The sequence below is a fragment of the Vipera berus genome, assembly GCF_964194415.1.
Source record: "Vipera berus genome assembly, contig: HAP1_SCAFFOLD_254, whole genome shotgun sequence".
NCBI classification, from domain to species: domain Eukaryota; kingdom Metazoa; phylum Chordata; class Lepidosauria; order Squamata; family Viperidae; genus Vipera; species Vipera berus.
Window position 1 is genome coordinate 406 of NW_027673490.1, and position 4,179 is coordinate 4,584.

Below are 4,179 nucleotides of genomic sequence, written 5' to 3' on the forward strand. Positions count from 1 at the left end.
CCCGGCCCCACAAAGGCAAAACAAGTTCTGATATGTCACGATACGACCCACGATGCAATCAGATTTGACACCCCTGCTCTAGAGTATAGCAACAGCAAATCAGGTTTTTTAAATCATCTATTCAGTATTCTAGGAATCTGCCATAATTTTTGTAACATTCAGTTCAGAACTAAAACTGGAGTACAGTTTTAGATGTCAAGAGAAAGCCATTGCACAAGGTTTCTCGAGTGACTTGTCTTTTTCTCCCTCGCATTTCTATTGACATTCACCTACTTTTTGAAATATAAATGGACTGTTACAGACTGAATTGACATTAAACTAAGTAAATCCCTGAATTCTCATTTCTTAAAAGGGAACACTTAGGGCTTTGGCTGGGTTTTCTTTCTGAATTTCTAACTTCATCTTTTCTGTTGTAGGTCCACCGTTCTATGTTTCTGATTCAGACGTGAAAAGTTTATTTGGTGAGTCAGTGAAAAAGAAACTTTAACCTATGCCAAATGTACTTTACAGTGGCACTTGCCTCTTCAGGAAAGAAAATGCTTATTTTCATAGACTAAGACAGACATGTCAAACACAAGGCTGGGGGCCGGATGCGGCCCGCAAAGTGGTTTCATGTGGCCCACGAAGCCATCCTGGAAACAGTGAGGGAACGGCCCCCACTGCCTTGGCCCTGGCCCAGAGACCCTCCTCCTGCCAGAGACCCTCAGATCTGTCCCACTCCTGCCCAGGCCCCCATAGGCACCCTTGATGCGAACCATGTAGAGCTGGCCACGCCCACCCAGTAGGCCATACGCACTCTAGCCACGCCTACCCAGTAGGCCACGCCCACCCTGGCCACACCCACCTGGCCCCTTGAGGGCAACCTCAACACTGATGCGGCCCTCAATGAAATTGAGTTTGACACCCCTGGACTAAGAGGAAGCAGAGCCATGTCAACTGACCCCCAAACCAATAAAGTAATATGGTACTTGGGGAAGGGGGTGCTATTACATCCAAATGCAGAGGATAAATATCAATGACCTCAATCTATTTCTGCCAAATTTTTGTTTGAAAAACAAGAAACTTGAATCTGGACTTCTAGCAAATGGATACCATATCCTTCCAGTTCAAGGTTACTTTCCATGCTGAGTTCTAGTAATTCAATCTAGATTCTTGGATTTATTCTGACCCTTTTTAAATCACCGATGTCATACTATAAATTTAACATTCTTTGTGTTCACCTTTCCTAATTACTTTGGACAAAATCTACTTTGCAGATCTAAGACAGGGACATTTTCTTTTTGCCTCAATCTGTATCCTGTTATCGACTGTGCCAATGGAAATGACTCATTTCTCTGCACTGCTTCAAGCTAGTTTGGATCTAGAGTGACGCCAGTAGAAAGCACTCTTGTTGCCATGGCCTTGTGCTTCCAGAAGGCTGTACAAAGGACAGTAAAGAATGCCACGTATTTCTGCTAGCCTTGTGTTAATATGCCTCATGACATATTGAGCAAAGCTTTGTGAGAACAGCGCTTGGGAAGTTGGAAGTTGGCGTATGGCAGCAAACATGGTACATAAGAGATTAGAACAAAACAGAACAACAGAGTTGGAAGGGACCTTGGAGATCTCCTAGTCCAGGGGTGTCAAACTCAATTTCATTGAGGGCCGCATCAGCATTGCGGTTGCCCTCAGGGGGCCAGGTGGGCGTGGCCAGGGTAGGCGTGGCCTACTGGGTGGGCATGGCTAGAGCGTGGCCAGCTCTACATCGTTCACATCAAGGGTGCCTATGGGGGCCTGGGCAGAAGTGGGACAGATCTGAGGATCTCTGGCAGAAGGAAGGTCTCTGGGCCAGGGCCAAGGCAGCGGGGGCCGTTCCCTCACTGTTTCCAGGATAGCTTTGCGGGCCACATGAAACCACTTCACGGGCCGGATACGGCCCCCAGGCCTTGTGTTTGACATGTCTGTCCTAGTCCAACCCCCTGTTCAAGCAGGAGACCCTATACCAGGGGTAGGCAACCTTGGCTCTTTTATGACTCATGGTCTTCAACTCCCAGAATTCCTGAGCCAGCTGGAGCCAAGGTTGCCTACCCCTGCCCTATACCAATTCAGACAAATAGGTAGCTGTCCAGTCTCTTCTTAAAAACCTCCAGTGATGGAGCACTCACAACATCTGAAGGCAATTCCACTGGTTAATTGAGATGGCACAACTCCTTCTACTAGTGTGTATATTAAAATACTGGGTGAGTCCTTGTTGTGGCATGAATTTTGAGAGACTGGCCAAGGTTTTTTTTTTGCATGCATAGTGTTAAGAGAAGCACAGCATTGTTTTTAAATTCTCATTTCTCATGCAAGACTCTTGTTTTAATTGGAAAATGCATTCCACTTATGGAGGGGCTGTCCCTTGTTGGTAGGCTACCTCTGGGTCCAATTTTTAGCAAGAATAACATCTCAATATAAGTGCACATAATTGTATTCTTACTTTTGCCATTATTTGCTATGGCTGCCTGGCTGCACTCATTGTCTTGGTTGTTTTTTTTTAAGTTCAAAAGCATGCAGAGGAAATAGCTTGACAATCATACACCATATTACAAAACCTATCAACAGCCTCCCCATTAAAGCATCAGATAAGAGTATATTAAAGTGATTAAAACAGATTTTATCATAGCAGTGTATAAACTTAGGGATGCTATTGTTGATGTAAAGGTAAAGGTTCCCCCGCACATGCGTGCTAGTCGTTTCTGACTCTACGGGCAGGTGCTCATCTCCATTTCAAAGCCGAAGAGCCAGCGCTTGTCCGAGGACGTCTCCGTGGTCATGTGGCCGGCATGACTAGACGCCAAAAGCACACGGAATGCTGTTACGTTCCCACCGTAGTGGTCCCCATTTTTCTACTTGCATTTTTACGTGCTTTCGAACTGCTAGGTTGGCAGAAGCTGGGACTAATAACAGGCGCTCACTCTGCTACACGGCACTCAGGATTCGACCCGCCAAACTGCCGACCTTCTGATCAACAAGCTCAGCGTCCTAACCCACTGAGCCACCGCGTCCCTATTGTTGATGAGAGATGTTAAAAAATAAGCACTTTTTTCCTATATAAGGCATTTATAATGTATAACAGAGGAAGGGGAAATAACAATTTACATGAAACCCAAAGGGTAATGATTGTTGTCAAAACCATTGAAAGTTTTTTTCTCTTTCCTTCCAGGAAAAGACTGCGATATTCAATGTCTTGAAAAAGTCTATTGTTTGGAAGAGCGACATAAGAAGTGGGGTATAGATTATTTATGGGAGGTTTTATACTTGGTCACATTGAAAGAACCCAGATGACTCGTAGACCTTCCCTTCAGAGGATGAGGAGAACCACTTGGTTGCCAGACACTGTAATGTTTCTGGACCGAGGATTAATCATTCTTGAAATACTTTCTTATATTATCAATATCTCTGAGAATAATTTTCTTGAAATTTGCCTTTGCAAATAAACCTACGTTGTTAAAATGGAATACCAAGAGTTACATCAGGATTTGTGCTTTCTCCCCACTTTCCTATCTATTGTGTTCATCCTAATAATCAGCATTATGCTGTGCTAAATAAATATGCAATATTGACTTTGCTGGAAAAGGTTACTTGGCTGTAGGATGTCTACTGGAGGCCTTGCGTTGCATGTGTGTTTGCTGCCTTTTGTAGTATTTCTATTTGGTTCACCATCTGATGTAGGGCACACAGCTTCTCTCTTGTATAAGGTAAAGACTTCTGTATAAGGCTGTATAAAGTAAAGACTTCACTCAAGTCAAGCTTAAAATTGGATGACTCCATGGATGTGTATGTGTAGTTTTTATGACAAGGATATGGAAGAGATTCCGCACAGTGGCTTTTCGAGATTTTTCTTTTTTTCAAACACCATTGGGAGATCTTGGTGATCTCTTATGCAAGGATCAGCAAAGGTCAGCTTTGTGCTGGCATCTGCTTTGAGGAAGAAGTACAGCCAGGCAATCTGAGGCAGGAAGAGAATGTGCCAACATGAAATTCCAGAAGTCAGAATGATTGAATTATTAACCAGTTCGTACAGATTGGGGATTTTTTTTTCCTGCATGCAATACTATTGCTGATATATTTTCAAGCAGTGGTAGGCATGCCAAACGTTTGACCTTGTTTAGGAGAATGAGTCATTTCCCATGGTAAGAAATCACCAACTGGGTGAGG

At 43.8% G+C, this 4,179-nt stretch overlaps 1 long non-coding RNA gene across 1 annotated transcript; it reads left to right on the forward strand.

The window, feature by feature from the left end:
• Nucleotides 1-298: 298 nt before the first annotated feature.
• On the forward strand, nt 299-3,479 carry LOC308679354. Its single transcript, XR_014028760.1, has 2 exons — nt 299-461; nt 3,185-3,479. It is a non-coding gene; the product is annotated as an uncharacterized lncRNA (long non-coding RNA).
• Nucleotides 3,480-4,179: the final 700 nt, after the last annotated feature.